The sequence below is a fragment of the Ursus americanus genome, chromosome 35, assembly GCF_024610735.1.
Source record: "Ursus americanus isolate L20-20 chromosome 35, mUrsAme1.1.p, whole genome shotgun sequence".
In the NCBI taxonomy this organism is placed as follows: Eukaryota; Metazoa; Chordata; class Mammalia; order Carnivora; family Ursidae; genus Ursus; species Ursus americanus.
In genome coordinates, this window is record NC_142161.1 from 18,447,736 (window position 1) to 18,461,707 (window position 13,972).

The 13,972-nt window shown below is 34.4% G+C and overlaps 1 long non-coding RNA gene across 6 annotated transcripts in view; it reads left to right on the top strand.

Annotated features, from left to right (window-relative positions):
- Positions 1 to 13,972, top strand: part of LOC123793671 (uncharacterized) — a 628,690-nt gene that overhangs the window by 215,699 nt on the left and 399,019 nt on the right. For all 6 annotated transcript variants that reach the window (XR_015723077.1, XR_015723075.1, XR_015723078.1 and 3 more), the window contains one exon: positions 11,817 to 11,874. This is a non-coding gene — a long non-coding RNA (uncharacterized LOC123793671). The remainder of the gene's footprint in view (positions 1 to 11,816; positions 11,875 to 13,972) is intronic.

Genomic DNA, 13,972 nt, shown 5'->3' on the forward strand with positions numbered 1-13,972 from the left:
GCTTATTTATCCATGTCCTTGTCAACACTAGGATGTATCAAGTTTTTTTCTATATACTGGCCCAGGAGTTTTAATGAAAACAAAAAGATCACCCTTTCCTAACTACTAATGATGGATCTATACTTAACCTTAGTTTATTCATCTGTAAAACGGAGATAATAATAGTGTTCCGTCTCATTGGGCTATTGTGAAGATTAACTGAGATAATACATGTAAAATCATTAGCCCAGTGCCTAGAATATGGTAAATTCTCAATAAGTGCTACCTTTTGTTATTTATTTTTTGTTTATAAAATAAAGGGATGAACTAAGCAATCACTAAGGCCTCTGCCAGAGCTACAAATCCAGATCCAAGATATTGAAAATGTGTAGCTGTCCTTGTTTGATCCACAAGTTAAAGAAAAATTGAATACATGACAGCTTTAAAATGAGCAAAAATGAGCTGGGCAATTGCTCTCAATTTAAGCCATATCTTCAGGAAAATGAATTGGGTAGATTGTAATATATGCAGCATAACCTGTAGGAAGTGGCTCTTACACAGTCAAAGACACAATCAAACCTCTAGAATAGAGCCGACCGCACTTAAGGCCACCCATTTAGCTAAGCTTACGCTTTTACTGAGGAAGATAGAAAAGTTGGTCAAAACCTTGCAAGTAAATTCTATAGAACATGAAGACCAGTTATCAACTATCACTCTTTTCAGACTTTACTGAAAATCAGCAATTCTTATGTAGAAGTCAAATGTAAATATTTGCAGTAATATTTGAAAAAACAAAACAAAACAAAACAGCAGACTTATCAGGGTTAGATCTGTTGACCTGTCAATATTTAGTCTTCCAGATCAATTCTCTTGTAAGCTCAGCTCAGTATATTTAAATATTGAGCATAATAATTTTCCTATTTTAGGGAGATTTTGACAGCCAGAATTATTTACTTGACACTGGGAAACAAAATCCCTGATCCTAAAGGAACTGCCTGATAAATTTAGAATCTGGAATCCTAGAGTTTAAAGGGGCTTAGAGATCTAATCTTTTCTATAATATTCCTAGCAATGACTTGATCTCACATTGAATCCTACTACGCATCTAATGAATCATGGAACTTTACATCAAAAACCAGGGATGTACTGTATGGTGACTAACATAATATAATAAACAATTATTATTAAAAAAAATAAATCCTACTGAGAGTTATGGTCAGTGTTACAGGTGCTCACTGAAACTTTTGATATCCCTCTCCTTTCTGGCAGTTGGGGGTTTTACATTCCCCCATTTCCTTGAAATTAGACAGAGTCATAGACTTGCTTTGGCCAAGGAAGTTGAAGTGGTAAGAATGTGAATCATTTCCAGGAACATTTAAGAGCCAGTTTGAGATTCAAGCTGTTTTCCTTGCCGTGATGACTGCTGGAGACTTGTGTTCAGATGACAATTTCCTAGGATGGTGTAAACTCTTCTATATGGGGTCTCACGTGCTACAGTAAGCAGGGCCTCTGGCACTGGACAGGTAGTGTTAATAAGAAATACATTTCTGTATGTATGCCCCTGAGATTTGGGGTTCTTTGTTGCAGTGGCACAAAACTAAACTAACTTGATCAATACTTTACAAAACTTTGTTTTCATGTAAGCCACTTTATGGCTGGATAGAAACATTATTTTAACATTGTGTCTTATATGGAGCTAAAACATGATTTAATCTTTTTATGCCCTCTGAAACAGAAAGAATTTCCACTTCTGTTCTTCCACATGACAATCCTTCAAATATTAGAATGTAAATTTTATGTTCCTCATAAGTTCTTTACCTGCAAAGAAATGCTGTTTGTTTATTGACACATAGTTTCTTGACTTTTCACCATTCTGGTTAGTCTCTGGATAACTTTTGTTTTTCCAATGTCCCATTCAAATATAATGTCTAGAGCTGACTACAATTCTTACCAAATTAGATACTGCAAGGAGATAACATTGCTTGGCTTTTCTGAGGTTTGCGATGATGGTGGATTATGATTATTTATTACAAGTACATTATTTTAGGCCAGGTTTAGGGCTGTCATTTTTAGACAGGTTGCAACATTGGGTTTGTTTCAGGAAGGGTTTAAATTCCACATGTAAGTGAAATCATACGGTATTTGTCTCTGACTTATTTCGCTTAGCATAATACTCTTTAGCTCCATCCACGTCCTTGCAAATGGCAAGATTTCATTTTTTATGAATAATATTCCATTTTACATTTTTATGATTAATATTCCATTGTACATTTATACCACATCTTTATCCATTCATCAGTGGACACTTCAGTTGATTCTGCATCTTGACTATTGTAAATAATGCTGCAGGACCAAAGGGCTACGTATATCTTTTTGAACTTGTGTTTTTATTTTCTTTGAGTAAATACCCAGAAGTGGAATTGCTTGATTATACGGTAATTCTATAATTTTTTGAGGAACGTCTATGCTATTTTCCATAGTGATTATATTCCCACAGTACAGGAGGGTTCCCTTTTCTCCACATCTCTGCCAACACTTGTTATTTCTTATGAAGAGTCAATTTCTGGGACTCCAACTTCCAATTAACAATACTTCATTAACATTAATAATCATTTACGTATTTATTATTTGCATACTTGCATATTGGTTAAAGCTAGTTTCTCCTTAAGTGGAACACTGTAGGTGCCAGCTGCCTTTGGTCCTCTGACCACAAGAATACCTGCTCTTCATCACCATCTTTCTGTATGTTGGGAACCCACGGTTCACTCTTTGAATTCAGCTAAGAAGTAACATTAGATTTGGATCTGGAGATTTGCATGAAGGAAATGGATACAGCTCCATTCAACTCTGTTCACTCAAGGTCTTCTCAGCAAAGGTGAAAGCCACTGTGCCCTATACTGTTCTCTTCCAGAAACTCCTCCTCTTCTATCTATTAACCTTCTTTAAGATGTACAGTTAGACACATCTGAACATCAGACTGGGCACGCTGCCCTTCTTAATTCCATATGCTCATGAAATGCTTACTGCTCTTCTCGACTTAGTCTTCCCTCCATGTTCTAATTCATGACATTATTCGCATGTTTCTCCTCAGACTTTAGGTAGTTTTCCATATGATATCCTCTAACACTCCCATTCCTATGTTATATGAATTCATTTTTTTTAAAAAAATCTTTATTTAAATTCAATTTAGTTAACATATACTGTATTATTAGTTTCAGGGGTGTAATTTAGTGATTCGTCAGTTGCATATAACACCCAGTGCTCATTACATCAAGTGCCCTCCTTAAAGCCCATCACCCAATTATCCCATTCCCCTATCCACACCCCTTCCAGCAACCCTGTTTCTTTCCTAGAGTTCTGTGTCTCTTATGGTTTGCCTCTCTCACTCTTTTAATCTTATTTTATTTTTCCTTCCCTTGCCCTGTGTTCATCTGTTTTGTTCCTTAAATTCCAAATGAGTGAAATCATATAGTATTTGTCTTTTTCTGACTGACTTATTTCGATTAGCATTATAACCTCTAGTTCCATCCATGTCATTGCAAATGGCAATATTTTATTCTTTTTGATGTCTGATTAATATTTTGATATATATATAACATATCTTCTTTATCCATTCATCTGTTGTTGGACATCTGGGCTCTTCCCGTATTTTGGCTATTGTGGACATTGCTGCTATAAACATTGGAGTTCATGTGCCCTTTGAATCACTATGTTTGTATCCTTTGCATAAATGCCTACTATTGCAATTGTTGGGTCATAGGGTAGTTCTATTTTTAACTTTTTGAGGAACCTCCATACTATTCTCCAGAGTGGCTGTACCAGTTTGCATTCCCACCAACAGCATAAGAGGGTTCTCCTTTCTCTGAATCCTCACCAACATCTGTTGTTTCCTGAGTTATTAATGTTAGCCATTCTAACAGGTGTGAGGTGGTATCTCATTGCGGTTTTGATTTGTGTTTCCCTGATGGCTAGTGATGTTGAGCATTTTTTTCATGTGTCTGTTGGCCATTTGTATGACTTCTTTGGAGAAATGTCTCTTCATGTCTTCTGCCCATTTCCTGACTGGATTTTTTGTTTTTTTGGGGGGGTGTTGAGTTTGATCAGTTCTTTATAGATTTTGGATACTAGCCCTTTATCTGCTATGTCATTTGCAAATATCTTCTCCCATTGCATAGGTTGCCTTTTAGTTTTGTTGACTGTTTCTTTTGCTGTGCAAAACTTTTTATCTCAAAGTCCCAGTAGTTCATTTTGCTTTTGTTTCTCTTGCCTTTGGAGAATATCTAGCAAGAAGTTGCTATGCCTGAGATCAAAGAGATTGCTGCCTGTGGTCTCCTCTACAGTTTTCATGGATTCCAGTCTTATATGTAGGTCTTTCATCCATTTTGAGTCTATTTTTGTGTATGGTGTAAGGAAGTGGTCCAGTTTCATTCATCTGCATGTGGCTGTTCAGTTTTCCCAACACCATTTGTTGAAGAGACTGCCTTTTTCCCATTGGATAGTCTTTCCTTCTTGGCAAAGATTAGTGAACCATATAGTTTTGGGTCCATTTCTGGGCTCTCTATTCTGTTCAACTGATCTCTGTGTCTGTTTTTGTGCCAGTACTATACTGTCTTGAATTTATTTAACTACTCTGCCTAAATATTTTATTCCATGATACTCTAAATTTACTGAGTCCAAACTCCTGTAATAATTCTCTTTTTCAGTAATAGTATTTACCAGTTTCTGTCGTACATGATTGTTTGTATGTTTGCCTTATTTGAGTTCATTCTTATAACACTCATAAAGCATTGTCTGTCATATCTTCAGAATGCAAAAAAAAAAAATGTTGGTTTACTAGATCACAAGATTGTTTCCTCTCTCCTGTACTCTATATACTACTGACACCTTGCCTTGTGTATTAGTTTCACTCAAACATTTGATGAATAAATTTATTTGTGGGCAAATACATATCAAATTATTTTGTCACTTATAGGATGTGGATAAGGGAATTTAACTTACTTTCAAACGAAATGTTTTTATATTAGTGTTATCATTCAGCCGAGCAGTTCATGTTCCTTTACCATTAGGATCAAGATAACATATTTTATACTTGAGCATTGATTTTGTAGCAGGCATGCCACCACTTGTGCTCCTGTGACCATTAATAAAGGTGCTAAGTATAAGATACTTCTCTGTTAAGCTTGGATTCTTTCTCAGAACCCTTCTCCATGCTGTGCTACTGATAGTTACTGTAAGTGATTAGAGGAAGAACATATTATTGAATATTTAAATGCTTACTAGATCAAGTGAGAAAATTATATGTGAATCTTGCCTTAAATATAGTTGACCCTTACACAATACAGGTTTGATTGGGTAGGTCCAGTTATAAATGGTTTTTGCAATATAGTTCTGTAAATGTATTTTGTCTTATGATTTTCTTAGTAACATTTTCTTTTCCCTAGCTTACTTTATTGTAAGAATACGTATATAATACATATAACATAGAAAATAATGTGTTCGGGGAGCCTGGGTGGCTCAGGCTCTGCCTTCGTTAAGCGTCTGCCTTCAGCTCAGGTGAGCCCCTCATCGGGCTCCCTGCTCAGTGTGAAGCCTGCTTCTCCCTCTCCCACTCCCGTACTTATGTTCCCCCTCTCGCTATGTCTCTCTGTCAAATAAATAAAAATCTTAAAAAAAGAAAAAAAATGTGTTAATTGAATGTTTATGTTTGGTAAGGCTTCTAGTCAACAGTAGGCTATTAGTAGTTAAGCTTTTGGGGGAGTCAAAAAGTATACGTGGATTTTTGACTGTGCAGGGGGTCAGCACTCCTAACCCTCTGTGTTGTTCAAGGGTCAACTGTAATTTAAAAATCTCTTCTCTATTTGCGTGGCAAAGAGTTCTTGTAGAAGGAATGAATTTGATGTGGTCTATGGTGTCCATGAGACAAAAAGAAGGAAAATCTAAGATAATTTTTTTTTAAATCATGAATTGGTTGAATCCTGAAATATTGTAAACGTCATGTAACTAGTCCTCAACTGCAGACATAGAATATACTTAAAGATCAAGAACATCTGTAAGTTCTTACCTCATGACCACTACTTTTTTCTAGTATGTTATGAACAATAATAGTGTTGGAAATTTTACTATCTGCTGCAACTGAATTCTTTATTTTTTTGTTTTTAAAAGGTACAGCTGCTAACTTTCCTCCCAACTACAATATAATATTCCTAAGTCTTTATTTTATTACCCTTCATATTAAAATAAAGTATAATGGTTACTATTAACACAATGGCTGTTAATCTAATGGAACATTTTTTAGTTTTACAAGGTTGTCTGTATAAACAATCATTAATCTTTGGAATATCAAGATAAAAGTCCTAGAAATACTCAGTTATTAATTTTTGAAGATATTGAAAAATAGTTCTGATGGCAGAAAACCCATAAAACAAAGGTTTGAAACCTTTGCCATGTTTTGTATATAAAGAAATAAGAATTTGGCTCAGTTATTTCTGCACTCTTTAGTTGTTTGTTCATTTTCTCATTGCTAACCTAAATTTATACTTTGAGAATAGTCGATCTTCTAAAGTTGGGAAATATTTTTTTAATGTAAATAAAGAGTAAATATTTTATGGGAGAAGTCTTTGTCTCAACCTTTACCAATCAAGAAATTTAATAAGGGCATATTTAAACAGGTCTTTTAGAGATTTAGATTTTCCAAACTTCTTCCCAAAGATTTCCTAAAAGAATAATTTTAAGGTTAAGATGGTTATAATATAGATTTTTCCCCTAAAGCAAATACTAAGAAAATACCTAATATTATGGCTTTATAGAAATTTAATCCCAGAAATAGTGAAGCATAAAATTGAAGGTATGAGAAGAGGAACTGAGATGTTAAAATGGCCAAATCAATAAGGTTAATGTCAAAGAACAAAACCTTGAATTCTGATGAATTCCCATGACCAAGCAGATTGATTTGGTGTTTCATTTATTTATCATTTCATTTATTTTCAAGGTTTAGAAGTTGAACTATGCGTCAACTGATGAAAATTATATTAACTTTGCAAGATATGAAATTCATAGTCTTTTTACTTGGAGTGTTGAAAAAGAAATTGTTTGTTTTAAAAGTAAATCTCTTTTATTTAGTCTTTTAAAAAGATTTAAAATCCTATCAAATGCTAAGCAAAGCAAAGAGATTTTAAGGAAATGATTTTTTTTAGTATTTTAATGTATACTATGCTGGCTCTTAGAACAAAGGAAAAAGTATTTACATTTGTCCATCTAACAATTTCCTTCTAAACATATTCTCATTTATCGTAGAACATACTCCAACATATTAACCTTTTTTAGACCATTTTATTGAAATAGGCTGATATAATTTAGTTTACTGTAATCAGAAAGCAGTAGAAATACGTTTTACCTTCTTATATATTATTGTCAAAGGAAGAAAGTTAAAAAAAATTTAAGTGGTATTCAAAGAATGAAATCATTCATGACACTTATTTCATTTTTTATGGGGTGATATTTAATATGTTTAATACAAAATGAAAACACAAATTATCCGTGGAAGATTAAAATTGGGTATCACTGGGGCACCTGGATGGCTCAGTCAGTTAAGCGTCTGCCTTTGGCTCAGGTCATGATCCCAGGGTCTTGGGATCAAGCCCCGCATCAGAGCTCTCTGCTCAGTGGGGAGTATGCTTCTCCCTCTCCTCCCATTCATGCTCTCTCTCACTGTCTCTATCTCTGTCTCTCTCTCTGTCAAATAAATACATAAATAAATAAATACATAAATAAATAAAATCTTAAATAAAATTGGGTATCACTATTTGACAGGCGGACCAGTGGCTTTCCAAAGTCATCCTATTCCCCAGGATCTATGACTATGTTATGTTACATGGCAGAGGGTAATTAAGATTGAAGATTGAATTAAGTTAGCTAATCAGCTGACCTTAAAATAAGGAGATGAGTCTGAATTATTCAGGTGGGTCCATTGTACTCCTAGAGGTCCTTAAATGTGTAAGGAGAAGCAGAATTGTCATTACCAGGGTGAATACAATGTGAAAAAGACTCCAAACAGCCATTGCTGGCTTTAAAGACAAAGGGGGCCCACCAGCCAAGAAATGCAGGTGGCTTGTAGAAAATGGAAAAAGCAGGAAAACAGATTCTCCCCTAGAGTGTCTAGAAAGGAACACAGCTCTGCTGACACCTTGATTTTAAACCAATGAGACCCATTTCAAACTTTTCACCTCCAGAACCGCAAGATTATAGATTTGTATTGTTTTGCACCACTGTTTGTGGTAATATGCTACCATGATAGGAAATGAACACAACCATAATAATACTATTTTTGGGACATCTTAAGTTTAAATTGAGACCAGTTGAAGGAGAGGTACCTAGTAATGGTAGTAGTCACAGTTACCTCTAGCAGCATTGGCTGTTCTGTTTACCTTTTATAAAGCTCTTCTATGTGAGTGTCTCATGGGCTCTTCATTGTAATTTAGCCAGGTAAAAGAGGCTATGTTGGTGCATATTTTACAGCTATGGAAACTGAGCTCCAGAGAAATGATGTGGCATAGACAGATATGGGGTTCAGTCCCTCATCTTCCCTTGCTGAATCCTGGGCTTTGGCCTGTGTGCTAGCCCAGCACTGGTAGACACTGAGAAGACTTTTAACAAACATGAGGCTTGTTTTATTTCCAAGAGCTTAATTACAGTTTGAAGAGTTGGCAGCTGGTTGGATTTCAAACCAACCTTAAAAGTTATGAATATGTCTGAATTTGCTCTTAATAAATCTCAGGTTTTTGATTGTGGGTAGAGTACAAAGAAATTACAGAGTTTCTTTTTCTTTTTTTTTTTTTTTTTTTTTTAAGATTCTATTTATTTATTTGACAGAGAGAGACAGCCAGCGAGAGAGGGAACACAAGCAGGGGGAGTGGGAGAGGAAGAAGCAGGCTCCCAGCGCAGGAGCCTGATGTGAGGCTTGATCCCAGAACGCTGGGATCACGCCCTGAGCCGAAGGCAGACGCCCAACGACTGAGCCACCCAGGCGCCCCTACAGGGTTTCTTATGAGTTTCTATTATAACCTTGAAAAAATGGTGAACAATTTCATTTGTTTTCTGAGTTAAGGAGATCCATTACATGTTCAAGTTTCAATTTACTTGTACAATTTATTTTATTTTGAATTTAATGTTACTGAATTAATTTGGCTTTTATAATTTATATCGGTCATGGAATAAAAAAAAATTCCAGGCCCTTATTAAAGATTAACAGTGGGTGAAAGATTGGACTCTGCCATGGAACATGGTAAGGTAATGGGGTCAGGGTTGTGTGGCTGTTATAAGTATGGGATGCCTGAATTTCAGTTCTGGTTTCCCCCTTCCTAGTTGTGTGACTTTAGGCAAGCCATTTATTTTTCTGTACTGCTAATTCTTCATCTGTTAGATGGGGTTTGGAAAAGTTATTAATTTATAAGAGTTACGCCAGATTTAATTAACACGAGGAAAGTATTTAAAACAGTGCTATGTAAGTGTTTGTTATTATTATACAGTTCCTATTTAAATTCAGTACTTTTTAAAAGAGAGGAAAAACCTCTTTTTTAAACAGATTTTATTTATTTATTTTGAGAGAAAAGATAGAAAGAGAGCAAGCAAGTGGGGGGAGGGCAGAAGGAGAGGGACAGAAAGAATCTCAAGTAGACTGCATGCTGAGCATGGAGCCTGATGTGGGGCTCGATTTCATAACTGCGAGATCATGACCTAAGCTGAAATCACGAGTTGGTCACTTAACTGACTGAGCCACCCACGTGCCCCAAGAGAAACCTTTTTTAAGAACAATAGTTCCTGATCTCCATATAATAATTTTCCTCAGTTACTATTATATCTAAGGTAAACATTTTGCATCTGCAATAAAAAAAACTAATGCTTGTATGATACTCCTAAGAATTTATTTCCTAAGAAATAAAAGATTTATCTTTAAACTGGAGCTGCTTAACCATACATTAATAGAGACAGCAACAATGTGGAATTTGTAAAATGTGGTATATAAATTATCAATAAGTCCTCTAGTGGAACATTCTTTCCATTTCCCTATTCTATATACCACATGAGGAGGATTTCCCAAAATAAACAATTTCCCAAAATTGCGAAAATCTTAGCATTTTTACTGAAAACTTCATCGTGCCTTATTGTTTTCTCCATATTATCTTTGAAATTGGTGACAATGGTCATGAGTAAAAACAATCACTTTATGTTATATGTGGCATTCTGCACACCCAAAACAAAAACAGAAAGAAAACCCCAAAAAACCCAAACCAAAATCCCCCAAATAACAATGGAACAAATTTGCAATGTGAAAACCTAGGTAAAAATAAGTATCTTTATTAAAATCAAAATAGGCAGTGATTTTAAGGCACATAGTCAAATAATAAGCTTTATATATATTATATATATATATATATATATATAATTTGATTAAAAAGATGGCTTTTATGAAGGGAGTAATGGTTCTAAATCAAAGGGATAAGTATTGATAAAAATGATGGTTAATATACAATGTATTTTGGTTATATATCATTGTTCTTTGGAGAAATTAGAATTCTTAATTTTAGCATTATTGATTCCTTTGTGGAAAACAGAGCCTCATTTTATTTTATTTTATTTTAATACTTGGATAGAGTCACATTTTAGAGACATTTTCCCCCAAAAGGAATATCTACGTCATGTAAACTGTGAAATGCTGGTGGAATCTCAAAGAATTTGTGGCATATTAACTGATGGTTTATTAAAACAGAAAAGCATCAGGAAAATTACCGCCACCATCTAATTTTTATTATGACTTCGCTTTTGAATTATAATTTTTAGCAGGGTATGAATTTCTAGATTGACAGTTTTTTCCCCCCCTAAGCACCTTGACAAGTGATTTTATGTTGCTGCTACCTGAACCATAGTTTAGAACAAGATCTTGTATTGCCAGTTTGGGATTCCTGCTGATAAATTATATTGAGACTATGACAGATTCAGTCATCAAGGCAGGCTAGATCAAATCATATTTGAGACATATTACTGACAAGGATTAGTATTCAGGATAAATAAAGAGAAAAGACAAATGACATGTAAAATGGGCATAGCATATGAACAGAGATTTCACACAGGAAAAAAAATGTTTCTAATAAACATTTGAAAAGATATTAAATTCCTTGGTAACCAGGGATATTCAAATGAGATGCCCTTCACACGTGCAAATTGGCAAATATTTAAAAGATCAACCTTGTGATGTTATTTAATCATGTTGAGAAATGAGAACTCTTGAGTACTGTTAATGGGGAGTATACATGACTAATAATAGTAATTGGAGTACAGTTGTCAAAGAGAAATTGCATTGAACAAGTGAAACAAAAAAGGAAGACTTTATTCAAGACTGTTGTAATTGATGAGAGAGATTGAATTCAACTGTGCTGAAACTAAAGGTGGAGGAATTTTAAGTTCTGTGTGGCTTTGGGAAGAAAGTTCTGGAGGATATTAGGGGCAAGGTTGATCAATGTGATTAGGCATCCGTATTTGCTAATTGTTTCTTTTCTAAGTTAGGCTAATATTCTCTGATTGAAACTGGGAGATAGAGGTGCTATATAACTATATATACATATTAATTTTTCATTAAGAACGTAAGATTAAGTAATATATGTTGAAATAGAACCAATGGTATAAAATATTTTTTAAAGAAGAAAGTTGCTTTTCAATTAAATCATCTGTTAATTGAAGATAGAGTAGATGAGGTTCCAGTAACATAGGAAAGGGAAGGTTTTTTTTTTTTTTACAATTTATTTTTTAAATTCCAATATAATTAACATGCAACGTTATATTAGTTTCAGGTGCACAGCACAGTGATTCAAGAACTGTATACATTACTCAGTGCTCATCATGGTAAGTGTACTCTTAATCCTCTCCATCTATTTTACCCATCCCCCATTCACCTCCTCTCTGATAACCATTAGTTTGTTCTCTATATTAAGAGTCTGTTTTTGTTTCTCTTTTTTGTCTTGTTCATTTGTTTTGTTTCTGAAATGCCACATATGAGTGAAAACATATGGTATTTGTCTTTCTCTGAAAGCTTATTTCACTTACCATTATACTCTCTAGATCCATGCATGTTGTTGCAAATGGCAAGATTTCATTCTTCTTATGGCTAAGTAATGTTCCATTGTGTGTGTGTGTGTGTGTGTGTGTGTGTGTGTGTGTGTATAGTAGTATATATATGCTGCCTATATATACTGCCTCTTCTTTATCCATTCATCTGTTGCTGGACAGTTGGGTTGGTTCCATATCTTGGCTATCGTAAATAATGCTGCAATAAATGGGGTACATATATAGTTTCAATTAGTGTTTTCATTTTCTCTGGGTAAATACCCAGTAGTGGAATGGCTGGATCATATAGTAATTCTACTTTTAATTTTTTAGAGAACCTCCATGCTGGTTTTCACAGTGACTGCACTAACTTGCATTCTTACCACCAGTGTATGAAGGTTCCTTTTTCTCCTTACCAACACTTGTTTCTTGTGTTGCTGATTTTAGACATTCTGACAGGTATGAGGTGATTTCTCATTGTAGTTTTGATTTGCATTTCCCTGATGATGAGTGATATCAAGCATCTTTTCACGTCTGTTGGCCACCTGTATGTCTTCTTTGAAAGGATGTCTGTTCATGTCTTCTGCCTATTTTTCAATTCAGTTATTTGTTTTTGGGGGTGCTGACTTGTATAATTTCTTTGTATATTTTGGATACTAACCCTCTATAGGATATGCCATTTGCAAATATCTTTCATTAAGTATGTTATCTTTTAGTTTTGTTGATTGTTCCCTTTGCTGTGCAGAAGCTTTTTATTTTAATGTGGTCACGATAGTTTATCTTTGCTTTTGTTTCCCTTGCCTCAGGAAACATACCTAAGAAATATTGCTTTGGCAATGTCAGGGAAATTATTGCCTGTGCTGTCTTCTAGGATTTTTATGGTTTCATGTCTCACATTTAGGTCCTTAATCCATTTTGAGTTTGTTTTTGTGTATGGTGAAAGAAAGTGGTCTAGTTTCATTCTTTTGCATATAGCTGTCCAGTTTTCCCAACACCATTTGTTGAAGAGATTATCTTTCTCCATTGTATATTCTTGTTCGTTTGTTGAAAATTGATTTATCATATAATTGTGGGTTTATTTCTGGGCTCTCTATTCTGTTCTGTTGATCTATGTGTGTGTTTTTGTGCTAATACCATATTGTTTTGAATACTACAGCCTTGTAGTATATCTTAACATCTGGAATTGTGATATTTCCAGTTTTGTTCTTCCTTTTCAAGATTGCTTTGGCTATTTGGAGTCTTTTGTGGTTCCATACAAATTTTAGGATTCTTTGTGTTAGTTCTGTGAAAAATACTGTTAGTATTTTGATAAATTAAATCTGTAGATTGCTTTGGGTATTATGGACGTTTTAACAATATTTGTTCTTTCAAACCATGAGCATGGAATATCTTCCCATTTGTTGGTATTGTCTTCAATTTCCTTCATCAGTGTTTTATAGTTTTCGGACTACTAGTCCTTTACCTCCTTGGTTAATACCTCCTTTTATTCCTAGGTATTTTATTATTTTTGGTGCACTTGTAAATGAGATTGTTTTCTTAATTTCTCTTTCTGCTACTTTATTATTAGTGTGTAGAAATGCAATGGATAATCCTACACACAGGATTATCCTGTGAATTTACTGAATTTATTTATCCATTCTTTTTATTTTTATTTCAGTTTTTTGGCAGAGTCCTTAGTGTTTTGAATAAAAGTGGTGAGAGTGAACATCCCTATCTTGTCCCTGACTGTAGAAGAAAAGCCTTCAGTTTCTCCTCATTGAAGATTATATTAGCTGTAGGTTTTTCATATGTGGACTTTATTATGTTAACATACGTTCCATTTATCTCTACTTTGAGGGATTTTTTTTTAAATCAAGAATGGATGTTGTACATTGTCAAATGCTTTTACTGCATCTAT